The 13,922-nt window shown below is 46.4% G+C and overlaps 1 non-coding gene across 1 annotated transcript; it reads right to left on the bottom strand.

Moving 5' to 3' along the window:
• Positions 1-13,541: 13,541 nt before the first annotated feature.
• Positions 13,542-13,614, bottom strand: TRNAC-ACA. Its single transcript has one exon. It is a non-coding gene; the product is annotated as a tRNA-Cys (tRNA).
• Between the last annotated feature and the right edge of the window lie 308 nt (positions 13,615-13,922).

Consider the following 13,922-nt stretch of genomic DNA (forward strand, 5'->3'; position numbering starts at 1 on the left):
TAAAATCAGATTTTACAGAAAAACTCTAGCTTCCAGCTGATTAAATAATCAAATCTGGTAACATGTCACCCTTCCAGGAGGGGCAGCTATCCATTAGAGCTGAGGGTCTGCTATTCCCTTAAAAAGAATCCCTACTCTCACCTTAGCATGTCCTCTTATCTCACTGCGGGCCTGGTTCACCAACTTATGCCACATGCCTGTCTCCCGTAGCCATGTTCAAGAGAGCATGGCTAAGATCATGGCATATGGTCCCATCACTTCATGACAAATAGATGGGGAAACAATGGACACAGAGACTTCATTTTGGGGGGCTCCAAAATCACTGCAGGTGGTGACTGCAGCCATGAAATTAAAAGACGCTTGGAAGAAAATCTATGACCAACCTAGATAGCATATTAAAAAGCAGAGACATGACTTTGCCAACAAAGGTCCATCTAGTCAAGGCTATTGTTTTTCCAGTAGTCAAGTATGGATGTGAGAGTTGGGCTATAAAGGAAGCTGAGTGCCAAAGAATTGATGCTTTTGAACTGTGGTGTTGAAGACTTTGAGAGTCCCTTGGACTGCAATGAGATCCAACCAGTCCATCCTAAAGGAAATCAGTCCTGAATATTCATTGGAAGGACTGATGTTGAAGCTGAAACTCAGGTGGCTAAATACTTTAGAAACTCAGCCACCTGATGTGAAGAACTGACTTGTTTGAAAAGACCCTGATGCTGGGAAAGATTGAAGGCAGGGGGAGACGGGGACGTCAGAGGATGAGATGGTTGGATGGCATCACCAATTTGATGGACATGAGCTTGAGCAAGCTCCAGGAGTTGGTGATGGACAGGGAAGCTTGGTGTGCTGCAGTCCATGGGGTCGCAAAGAGTCAGACATGACTGAGCGACTGAAATGAACTGAATTTTGTAGCCATGTGGTCTGGGACTCCCGTGTGACTTACCCCAAAAGATGTCCTCAGCATTCTAGCCTCAGAACAATTCATTTCCATGCTTGGAGAGGGTTTGCACTCTGTTCTTTGAGCAGCTTTCTCTGTCCTCAGGGTTCCCAAAATTCTTATTTGCATTTGCACAGCTGTAATGGAAGCAATGGCCCAGATCCGCTGGTAACCAGATTTCAGAAGGCAGAGCCTCTGCCCCTGAGGAGCCCATTGGCCCCCTGCACGCAGTGGCTGTCACATCTTAGCTCTGCTGCTGGTCTATAGAACAGCCTTCCCTGTGGCTCTCCTCTACCCTCAAAGCCTTTATTATCATCTGCTGCTATTTTGGGTGGGGTGAGATTTTAGACCCCAAAATGAGAGTGAGCAACACCCCCACAGAGAGTGGTGCTCTGAGGATAAAAACCAACAAATGCAGTACCTTCTGCTTTAATGAGTTTGTCTTTATTTCTCCTTTTCAGAAAATGGAATGCCCTTGTTCCCAATCCTTCCCAGTGTTGGCTTGGCGGGGCTCCTCTCCCCGTGTTCTGGGCTCATTAAATTAAGTTTTTGTTGATAACCTTTGGCCAGACCCATCTTCAGGAAGACTCTAATGCATGTTAATAAGCCAGACTTTAAAGGCAGCAGAGATCTCCAGGCCTGTGGTCCCTTTCATGCCTTAGCAGCTTCTATGGCAAAAGGATGACATGACTTTTATCAGGGCTTGGGCTACATTCATATCTCATGACATAGATTTTTTTTTTTAAAGCAGAATTTCAAAGAGCCTTCTTTATCACAATATCTTTAGTCTTCCTTAACAGTTCATAGGGATATTTTCTCAGAAGTTGTATAATCAAAGTCATAAAGTCATTTGTACATTTATATAATTTTTTTTTTATCTTCAGGGGCTCACAGAGTTGGGAGAATGACGTCTTTAAAAGCAATTGCTGATATAAAGACTGACTTCAAATCAGCCCTGACCTTTTGTTCAACAGCTCCTCCTGTTATAGAACACATTCGAATAGCTATTTGGGCATCAGTAGGGAGAAGAATCCATTGATTCCCCTAGTTAGGGGGGTTGGGGGTTCCTGCCGAAAGGATTGGTACTGAGTGGGGGTGGCACCTAGCTTTTCTCCAACCGCAGTCTAAACGAAGTGCCAGACGTCATGCTCGTGGGATGGCATGGCTGCTACAGAGCCCTTTTGGTTTTTTCAGCCCCTGCTGAGGGGCTTGCCTGGAACACAGTGCCCACAGGTGTATAAATATGTCTGGGAGCCAGAAGAGGATGCTTTCAAGGGCTCGTTAGGTCTGGCATTGGCTGGGAAGCAGGAAAGTGCATGCCAGTCCCCGGGGCCTCATGGGTCCAGGAGCTGGGCTCCCAGGCTGCCTTCCACACTCCTCCCACTCCTGGGGGAGACCTCTGCTGTGCAGAAGGCATAACTGAGCGGCCTGGTGCTAGAGTTCTCACTGTGGGCCTGGCTCCATGACCTGCACTGTCACCCACATTATCTCATTTCGTGCCTTCCGCTCGATGAACTCCTTCTCTGTTCCTTATGATAATGAACAGAGGGTGGTGAAGAAACGTGCCCACAATCGGCCAGCCTGGGAGCAGCAGACTAACAGCTGTCACCAGGCCCCTCTCCACCAGTTCACACTGCATCCTCTTGGGAAATGAAGAGGTATTCTCTCCACCTCCATGGCCTACTGCCGTGGGTAGCATGCACCCTGGACTAGTGGAATTCCTTAGGAACAGCTTCTCTCTGGCTTGCTCCTTGTCTGAAAATCCTGACTGACACATTTACCAATCAACAATCTAAGAAATCTTTACGAAGTGCCTACAGTAGCGTCCGGTTCCCAGTTGACACACCACAAAATACACTTATTACCACGGTGTCCTGGGTTTATTGCAGGCACTTCTACGGTTTCTTTAGCAATTTCGGACACGCACTAGATACTATTGGCCCATGATCCTTTTTTTTTTTTCCTGCTAGTTAAGTCTCAATGAGTTAAGTCTCATTGGTTAAACAAACCATTACTCCACTTAACGTTTTTCAGGCTATGTATTCTTTATATGTTATTTTATTCAATAGTAACAACTCATGAAAGCATTGCTTCCTCCATTTTACAGAGCAGAAAACTCAGGGAGGATAACTATCCAAAGTAAGAAGTGGCACTGGAGTTCTAATCCAAGCTTTATTCATTCTAAAGACCTTGCTTTTTCTAGAGACTACATCCCTCAATGGTCAGCAGCCTTGCTGAGGACATTCTTCTCCCAGTTTCCAGCATTCAGTACAAATTAGAGCCTTTCATCTGCCTTAGACTTTGGGCTTGGGTCCTTGATCAATGATTCCGGGTTTTGCTGCATGTTGGAAACACTGGGGCAGGTGGAGCTTTAAAAAGTCCCCAGGCTCAGATGATACACCCTATGTTAGTACATTCAGACTGCTACAACAAAAATGCCATTAGACTGGTTTTAGCAATAAGAATTTTCTCTTCTCCAGAATCACAATCCTAGAGGCTGGGAAGTCCAAGATCAAGGGCTTGACAGCCCTGGGGTCTGATTTGCAGGTATCTTCTTTACATGGCAGAACATGGAGCGAGAAGGCAAGCGCTCTCATGACTCTTCTTAAAAGGATACTAATCCCACCATGAGGATACCATTCTCATGGCCCAAAGACCAAAAGGATAGACCCCTCTCCCCATCTATCTTCCCAAAGTCTCATCTCCAAATACCACCACTTTGATAAGTAGGGTTCTACTCTATGAGTTTTGGTGAGGATGCAAACATTTAGTCCATAGCACCCCCAACTTGGACTAAATGTCTGGGGGTGGGAGCCAGACACTGCATGTTTAAAAGACCTCCAATTGATCCCCGTGTGCAGCAATCTTTGGAACCACTTTCGCAGACTGTCAGGAGGTGCCGCTCCCTAGAATCCCAAGTTGGCTTGAACAGTTAATGGATCAGTGCACACATCTTCAAAGGAGCTGGCCACCTGGTGCAGAAAGGACTGTGCTGAACCTGGGAGGTGTCCTTCCAACTGGAGTGCTGACCAATGAATTCATCATAAGTTCAGAAGCACTAACTGTCCGTCAAAGCTTTGGCACTAGGTGGGAGGTGACTCTGACTGTCAGGCAGAGCCCAGAGGTGTAGGCAACAGCTGTCTGCCAAACAAAACAGCCCTGCAGTTTGCGTGGCAGAGTGGGTCTTTGCTGCCACAGGGGGCAACTATATGACGAGGCATGTGCCTTCACACATTCTTCCCAGCCATCTGCCCTGCTCCCATCCATAAATTCCAAATTCTCCTTTCTTTTCCTGACTGTCACCATATGGCCCCTGCTAATGATTTATACATCATACTCTTCATTAACTGATGGGAAAGATACTCATGGTAATTTCTTTTCATCAACTCTCATTCCTTGTAGGCTCCCAAATAATTTTGCAAAGTGTGGCCTTTTGGTTAAGTTGTTAATGAAGCAAGCTCTAATTAACATTAGGGGTGTCCTCCATACACACTCCTAGAGAATGGCAAGATCTTAAAAAGCTCCATCGTCATTAAATTAGTAAATTATTATGGCAGCAGCCTATGTGTGCTCTAACTTTTGATTTAAAAATTATCGTAGTGGGTTGATATGTTGTGTTTATCTTCTGCTAATTGAACGCTACCTTGCATTTAATCACAGTAAATTGGCCTTCCCTCTAAATAGATCTAAGGGCTTTTAACACTCGTTAACTCTCAGTAGCTCTGAGAGTAATGGGGAAGAGCATGGAGGGGAGAAAGAAGCTCTGAAGAGGGAGGTGGGACCCAGTCTGACACCATCAGTGCCCCCGTTCTGGGCTCATTTCAGAGCATTGAGTTACAATTCTTTTCAGATTTCTGAAATGTAGTCAAATGGTCAAGCTTTTGATTCTGGGTTGGATGCACCCAGGGAATCCAGAAAAAGGTAGTTAGTGAATGAATAAAACAAGTGTGAATCCTCTGAAATTAAGAAATAAACAAGAGGGTCCAGGGAGCTGCTAGGCATCAGAGTTGTTCTTGTCAGTGTCTCCTCTGGGGCTCCCAGCCTGGAGGCCCACGGTGGCTTAGGCGGTGACAGGGAGCTGCCAGGTAAGAGCTGGCCACTACAGTGATCCAGGGGGAGATGGTTGATTACCTCTGGAAGTGGCAATGGGATCACGGCGTTTTCCCCGGGGGAGAGTTGAGATGAATGTTAGTCTCTGCCATGCCAAAAGAGATCTGACTTTTTTCAACCGTAACGCAGTCCCTGGTTGCCTTGGCTGACTCCCATCTCTCCCCATCGGCCGCCTTTGCTGTCACTGTGGCCATCCCTAACACACCCAGTCCGTTACCTGGCCATTGCTCCTGGGTGTCTCCCCGGATGCAAGCTTTGTTCCAATCAGCTGCTATGGACTCTGATCTTGTATAACTCATACGATTTCCTCTTACAGAAATGGTCGCTTTTCCTTTGGGTTCTAGACACTAGCCAATGATGGTGGTATAACAGTCCTATTTATTCCGTGCTTCTATGAGCCCAGGCCTGTGCTGTAAGCCTTGCACCCATCTTCTAGTTTAGTTCTTGCTACACACCTATGAGTTGGGTGTTATTATCACTGTAATTTGGCCAAGGTCATTCAGAGAATGAGTTGAACAGCTGAACTCAGGCTGGCTGACGTGTGATAACCTGCACTGAGGACTATTTTATACTGACACTTTCTACTGAAGGATGTAATTCCCCCTGCTCTGAACCTATCCTCTCCCCTAAAAGACAATTCTTTCTTCCTTAACATCATTATCACCATCATCAAACACTTGCTGAGGGCTTTCTAAAGAAAGGGCAGGAGGCTGTGCAACAGGGAGAGGCGGAAACCACTCAGCACCATGACAGAGGTCAGGAGGCAGGTGGTCCTCAGGTAGAGCGGGTGGAATATGATTATTTACTAAAAAGTGTAAAAGCCACACTCTTTGACCTCACAATTCTACCTCTAGGAATCTACCTTAAAGAAGTATTGAGAACTGCAGCCTGGATTTATGTACGAAGATCACTGCATGCTCAATCACTTCAGCCATGTCTGACTCTGTGCAACCCCACTGAGTGTAGTGCCCCAGGCTCCTCTGTCCAGGGGATTTTCCAGGCAAGAACAATGGAGTGGGTTGCCACGCCTCCTCCTCCTCCAGGGGGTCTTCCTGACCCAGGGATCAAACGCAAGTCTCTTATATCTCCTGCATTGGCAGGGGGGTTCTTTACCGCTAGCGCCACCTGGGAATCCCACAAAGATCACTACTACCGCTAAGTCACTTCAGTCGTGTCCGACTCTGTGCGACCCCATAGAAGGCAGTCCCCCTTGGCTCCGCCTTCCTTGGGATTCTCTAGGCAAGAACACTGGAGTGGGTTGCTATTTCCTTCTCCAGTGCATGAAAGTGAAAAGTGAAAGTGAAGTCGCTCAGTCATGTCCGACTCTTAGCGACCCCATGGACTGCAGCCTACCAGGCTCCTCTGTCCATGGGATTTTCCAGGTAAGAGTACTGGAGTGGGTTGCCATTGCCTTCTCCGCAAAGATCATTAGCTAAGCATTATTTATGATATTGGAAAACTGGAAACCATCTAAATGTCTTACAAAGGGATAAAGGTTAAACCAGTATTTTCTAAACTTTCATGGAACATGAATCCCAGAAAATGCTTGTTTAAAAAAAAAAGATTTCATTATTAATACATTTGGGACTATTTGCTAAAATTCCTTCTTGAGGAATCAAAATCTATATTGAAATTCTTCAAAGACTTATAGAATCCTGAAGGAAAAAAATTATGTTAACTTAATTTAATCTGTTACTAAGTCATTTATTGATATTCCATATAATTATGCCTTCTCAGGTGGTGCAGTGGTATAAGAATCTGCCTGCCGATGCAGGAGAGGAGGAAGATGCAGGTTTGATCCCTGGGTCAGGAAGATCCTTGAAGAAGGAAATGACAACCAGTTCCAGTATTCTTGCTTGAAAAGTTCCATGGACAGCAGAGCCTGGTGGGCTAGGGTCCATGGAGTCACACAGAGTTGGACATGACTGAGCACACACATGCACACATAGAATTACACTGAGGAAATACGAGGTGTAATAAAATGGACTCAAATGTCCTTATGTTACAATATTAGGCAGCTGTCCCCAACAGTGTTTTCAAGAAATTAATGATGTGGGTTTGTACTCAAACCTGCAAAGTTAAAAATTAAGGTAGAAAGTTGTATGTGGTCTTATTTCAGTTTTTAGGAGAAAAAAAAAAATATATATATATAGATGTAGATTTATAGAAGAAAAATGTTTTGAGGATCAGCCAAAATGCTAATTGTGGTATTTCCACGTGGTAGATTTAGGAGTAACTTAATTTTTAACCAATTTTCTATATTGTCCAAATTCTCTCCAGTGAAAATGTTTAATAATGAGAAAAATCTTTGCCTTCAGAAACATACTGATAGCAATTCAAAGAAATGAATAGGCCTCTGTGCTAAGTGTCCTACTTGAGTTGACTGAGATCATAAAAATATAAGGAGTTCAAAGGAGGGGGGAGCTGAGGACATGCTAATCAAAGTTACAGCTGAGTCTCTCACATTTCTTCACAAACACGCCGAACTGTGCTCACTCTCACCCTGTTTATTGCCTTCACTATGCCACCTCTGTGTTCACACTCTTTTTTTCCCTGCCTTCACCCTCCCACATCTCTCTTCTCATCTCTAGTTCCATCCACGCTGAAAGACTTTGGAGAAAACACCAGTTCCTGGATAACCAATACTCCTTCCCTTCTGTAGCTCTCTTGTTGCTTTTTCATTTTACCTCTTCCTATAGTTGCTGATGTCTGCCGCCTTATCTTCCTGCTCAACCTTAGAGCAGGAAGTTCCTGGAGGAACTTAGGGCTCCCAGAGGGCAGGAACCACGTTACACGTTGTCGTAAACTTGAGGACACAGAGCCATCTTCAGAGGGTACTCAATGCAATTAATCTCACAAATTAACAAGCACTCAAATTTTGACAGAAGTGAGGCTTGAAGAAAGAGGAGAAGGGCCTTGAAATAGGAATCGGCAAGTTGGATGTGGGGAATTGTGAGCACACACCTTGGGGGTGGCCAGTGGTGTTCCTCACAGAGTAGAGGGAGATAATGTTGGAGACGAGGAGTAGAGGACAGGTTTTTTTTCATGAAAGGTCTTGAATGGACCATGGATATGGACCCTTCTGTAACAAGACACCTCACACTTTGAATCACCTGCGGTGTTTTCTGGAAATAGAGAGGTTCAGGCCCCTGCCTTGCAAATCATGACTCAGTGGTTGGGGAGAAGGGCTGAGCAGCTGCGTCAGTGATTGTGATCACAGGAGACCCTTCCGTTGGCATCTGGGGCCACACGCAGAGAAGTGTGGCTCTATTTATTGGCAATGGGAGGAACAGGGGATTCTACAGAGGACAGTGTCCTCAAGGGAAGGGCAGAAGGGATCCCAACAGGGAGAGATGGCCCGAGCAGGCAGCAGAGGCTAGTGCTCTAACACAGGACAGCAGCAGTGAGCGCAACAGTGCAAAGACTCCCTGGATTTTTCTGGCTTTTGTTGCTGTTCAGTCGTTGAGTCATGTCTGACTCTTTGCGACCCCATGGACTGCAGCACGCCAGGCCTCCCTGTCCATCACCAACTCCTGGAGCTTGCTCAAACTCATGTCCATTGAGTCGGTGATGCCATCCAACCATCTCATCGTCTGTCACCACCTTCTCCTCCTGCCTTCATCTTTCCCAGCATCAGGATATTTTCTAATGAGTCGGTTCTGCTCATTCTGGCTGTTTTGCCCTAATCCTCTCTGGTGCTGGAGGACTAATCTCTAAATCAGGCACTGTCTTTAGAAACAAGGTGGGGGGACTCCCAGATGTTTCGGCTTTATTCCTTGAACTGGCAGGTCTATCCTCTTAGGAGAGAAATTTGGTCATGTTGAGTTTTTTTTTCTCCCTTAATCTTTGTTTTGAGATATTTTGTCAACTCAGTGATGCTGGTGGAGATTTTGTCTTATGGCAGAAAGTGAAGAGGAATTAAAAAGCCTCTTGATGAAAGTGAAAGAGGAGAGTGAAAAAGTTGGCTTAAAGCTCAACATTCAGAAAATGAAGATCATGACATCCGGTCCCATCATTTCACGGGAAATAGACAGGAAAACATTGGAAACAGTGTCAGAGTTTCTTTTTTTGGGCTCCAAAATCACTGCAGATGGTGATTGCAACCATGAAATTAAAAGACGCTTACTCCTTGGAAGAAAAGTGATGACCAACCTAGATAGTATATTCAAAAGCAGAGACATTACTTTGCCGACTAAGGTCCGTCTAGTCAAGGCTATGGTTTTTCCTGTGGTCATGTATGGATGTGAGAGTTGGACTGTGAAGAAGGCTGAGCGCCGAAGAATTGATCTTTTGACCTGTGGTGTTGGAGAAGACTCTTGAGAGTCCCTTGGACTGCAAGGAGATCCAACCAGTCCATTCTGAAGGAGATCAGCCCTGGGATTTCTTTGGAAGGAATGATGCTAAAGCTGAAGCTCCAGTACTTTGGCCACCTCATGAGAAGAGTTGACTCATTGGAAAAGACTCTGATGCTGGGAGGGATTGGGGGCAGGAGGAGAAGGGGATGACTGAGGGTGAGATGGCTGGATGGCATCATGGACTCGATGGACATGAGTCTGAGTGAACTCCGGGAGTTGGTGATGGACAGGGAGGCCTGGCGTGCTGTGATTCATGGGGTTGCAAAGAGTCGGACACGACTGAGTGACTGAACTGAACTGAACTGAAAATATCAGATGACCCTCTGAGGTAAATGTCCCCATTTTAGTTCCTGCAGAATTCTTACCATTGGTTTTCCCAAGACAGCTGTATATGACTCCTTGGACTCATCTGTGCACTTGGGACCTGCACAGACAGGACAAGACCTAGGTGGACAGGGCTTCTCAAGCTTTTTCCAGAAAGTGAGTCAGGTGCAAAAAGGAAAGGGAAGCTGGTGGAGAAACATATCAGGCAGCAGGATAATTTGCTCTCGGTGAAGGTATTTGGGAATGTGATTAGAAGAAAATCTTTGGTCCTGAAAAGAGCAACTCAGAATCTATTTGTAGGGGTTGGAAAGAGAGGCATTCACATCATTGAAATTCAAAAAGTATCTAAGGCATCCATGCCCTACAGAAGGGGTTTCTGGTTATCATTATTATTAAATATTTATATTTATCTGCATTAAGGATTGGGTTAACCTTTGCAATCTTCACAATAACTCTTTGGTTTAGGGAATATTATTATTCTCCCCACTGTGTAGGCCAGGAAGTGGTGGTCAAGTCAATTAGACTTGCCCCAGTGCCTACAGCTAGGATTCCTTACATGGAGATCAGAGGTGGGGGCTGGGGAGAGGCAAAAAAGGGAAGAAATTAAGAACCCTTTAACCAGGATTCAATGATCTGCAGACACTGATTTCCATTTGGATTTATAATGAGGGCCTTATCCGAAAGGACTGGTCAGAGGTCAGATTTGCTCATCGTACGCACACCTGAATGGGTAGTCACAAAGGAGAAGCCATGAGATACAACCAAATGAGGGAAAGGTCCTTATAAATGAGTTGAGATGCGGCAAAAATTTTATCCAATACAAGCTACTTGCCTCAAACTTCCCTACTTGTGTAAAGGAAGTGTCCTGGGTCCTGCCAGATTGAGTCTGCCAAGAACGGAGAGAACAGGACAAGCTCAAAACTGCAACAGTGTGGCCCCAGATGGCAGAGTTCTCAGCCCTTTAGGACTGAGGTTTATTTTCCACACTGTCTCTCATTTTGGAAGGCCTTTGCCTTCTGCTTCCCCCTAGATACACCTCATGGAGGAATGGGTGTAAGGGAATGCATTGGGGGTTCAGGGGAGGAGAAGAAAAGCTCTCTCCTTCTGGGATCCTGGCCAACTGCCCTCACTTGCCCTCTCAGGCTGATGTTGGTTACTTGAACTCCTGATTTCCTATCAACAGTACCCCTCTTTCCCTTATTTATCAAAAACCTGGTTAAGTAAACTCCAGGCGCAGTGGAAGACACAACATAGGGATGGATGAAGGAAACATTTCTTGCCTCCCAAAGAGCTCCAAGTCAAGGGGGAAATCAGGTGAGTATATAGTGGCAGGCCACAGCAAAACTTTGTGATGCTAGGGTTCTACAGGGACTCAGGAGGGAGCAGCTGGCCATGTGCAGGGGAGCTTGGGCTCACAGGACGATGCCTTGGCTGGGTATGGGATGACAGAGGGTAAAACTGACACAAAGCCTGTTTTCTGCAGAAGGAATGGCACCTGCAGAGGTGAGGAGCTTCAGGGGAGCAGACATGTTTGAGAATTGTAAGAAGTGAGATGCATCTGACTTTTAAAAATATTTTTCATATGCAGAACCCTGGTTTGTTATCTTGGACATACCAGTTGTCTAACACATAGCAGCTACTCCTAATGCTGTTGCTATGGGGCAGACATACAGCCAGCTGACCACAGGCCCTGAAGGTCATTTGGAGATTGGCCCTTTTGACCCTATTCCTTTTTTTTTTTTTTTTTTTTGTAGAGAAAAGTAAGGGTCATTGAATGTTTTTCCATGGGTTTCACGATTGCCTTGGGGAGTTTCATGATTACATTTGCCTACTGGAAAGCTCGGGCTTCAAAGCTAAGAATGACTTTTCAGCAGCAAGACACTGGCAGAGGAAGGCGGGTTGAGAGGCTCTACTGACCCTTCAGAAAGGGGCCATGAGAGCTGAGAGGCAGAGGGCAGGGAGAGGGGCGGGTGGATCTGAGGACACTCTAGGAGGCTGAGTTCACCTGACTGTGTGGCTGACTGGAGAGGGCGTGAAGGAGCAAGTCAAGGACGACTCTCGGGTCCTTCGGAAGTCCGGGCTCCCATGACCTGAGCTGTGGAGGACAAAGTGTCCTGTTCTTGAGAGAGCCTTGCCTTGAGTAAGCAGCAGAGACACGCGCCCTGTGTGCACAGCCTCTCCCGGCCGCAACGCTGTGTTTACACGTAAGAGCTCTTTGACGCTCTCCACACCCCGGGTTTCAGCAAGACCACCCACGGGAGCCCCGGGCAAGCAGGCAGGGAGGCCGGGTTCGCAGGACGAGAGGCCCCGGCGGCAGCGTGCTTACAGTCTGGCCTGCCCGGGGCTGCATCTGAGATGCCGCCTCCCTCTGCCCTGTGCCCCCATGGCACGCCGACTGACGTCCTCTCCCGGGCACCACCGCCTCCCCTCAGAGCCTCCGGGGGTCACCCCCTGCCTCCCCCCAGAGCCTCCAGGGGTCGCCCCCAGGCTCCCCCTCAGAGCCAGCGCGGTACAGGAAGGAGCGAGGGGGAGAGTGAGGGTGATTCGGCGCCTCCGATGATGGCCAATGATGGCCTGACCTGAGTCCTCTGGCCGGTGCCTTCCCGAGTGGACGCTGGAGCCCACTTGAGGATGGAGGCCGATTAACTATGACTGCTCACCGTGCTCCCTCTGAGAGACCATAATCGATGGTCTGGGGAGCGCGGCTCCGCGGGGCCCTGATGAAGCAGCCTGAGGCCTAGTCTTCCGCAGGGGAAGCCCAGGGCCATGGGCTCCGCCTGGCACGCACAGACCCCTGCCGGCAGGAGCCAGGAAAGAGATGGGCCGTGGGAAGGAGAGCGGGTGTTTTATTCTTGGAGCCCTTTGAGGGAGAGGGGAGTCCGAGAGGGAGGCAAGTGGGAAGTCCCGGGAGATGGGTCTGCCTGTGTCTGGATTATAACAGCACTCGGAGTTGTAGAGAGCTTGGAGAAAAGCTAAGTCCAATTCCTTCCTTCCACAGGGGTCACAAGTGACTAATTAAGGAAGCTAGGACACAAACCCAGGCTTTCCGACTCCTGTGCCCTTAGACTCCAAGGACTCTGTCTCCTACCCAGATGCAGGAAGTAGAGAGATGAGCAAAAATCTGGGTGGTTTTTTGCAAGAGTCAGTGTCCAACCCAAATAACAGCCTTGTGATGCCTCGAAGAAAATGATTTTCTTTAAATATCTGACTGGTAGCCCTCTGCCTTCTGGACCTAGTTTCTCTGCTGGGAATCATTTAGAGGATATTCATAATCAGAAGACAAAGCAAAAGAGTGTAAAAGGTGAGGCTTTTCTCTCAGCCATTCATATTAATATATATGAATATATATTATATATTATATATGTGTATCAGTTCAGTTCAGTTGCTCAGTCGTGTCCCACTCTTTGCAACCTCATGAACCGCAGTACACCACACCTCCCTTGTCCATCACCAGCTCCCAGAGTTTACTCAAACCCACGTCCATTGAGTCAGTGATGCCATCCAACCATCTCCTTCTCTGTCGTCCCCTTCCCCTCCTGCCCTCAGTCTTTCCCAGCATCATGATCTTTTCCAATGTGTCAGCTCTTCGCATCAGGTGGCCAAAGTATTGGCGTTTCAGCTTCAGCATCAGTCCTTCCAATGAACACCCAAATATATGTGTATATTATATATTATATACTATATGTGTATAAGTGAAGTAGCTCAGTCATGTCCGACTCTTTGCAACCCCATGGACTGTAGCCTACCAGGATCCTCCATCCATGGGATTTTCCAGGCAAGAGTATTGGAATGGGTTGCCATTTCCTTCTCCAGGGGATCTTCCTGACCCAGGGATTGAACCTGGGTCTCCCGCATTGTAGGCAGACACTTTACCAACTGAGCCACCAGGGAAGTCCTAATATAATATATGTGTATAGTATGTATTATATGATATATGTGTATAGTATAATATATGTGCATATTATATGTTATATACATTTTATTATGTTATATAACATATAATAGTATATATAATATGTATGATAAATATATATAATATATTAATAACATATATATTAATGTATAATAATTATATAGGTTATATTATATAATTGATATATAATATATGAATGAACTTAGTTTCTCCTCACCAGGAGGAATTTCCCTGTCAAATGTCAGGGTCCCAAACAGGTCAGGAACTCTCCACATCATTCCACCTC

The sequence above is a fragment of the Oryx dammah genome, unplaced genomic scaffold (genome assembly GCF_014754425.2).
Source record: "Oryx dammah isolate SB20612 unplaced genomic scaffold, SCBI_Odam_1.1 HiC_scaffold_21, whole genome shotgun sequence".
Taxonomy (NCBI): Eukaryota; Metazoa; Chordata; class Mammalia; order Artiodactyla; family Bovidae; genus Oryx; species Oryx dammah.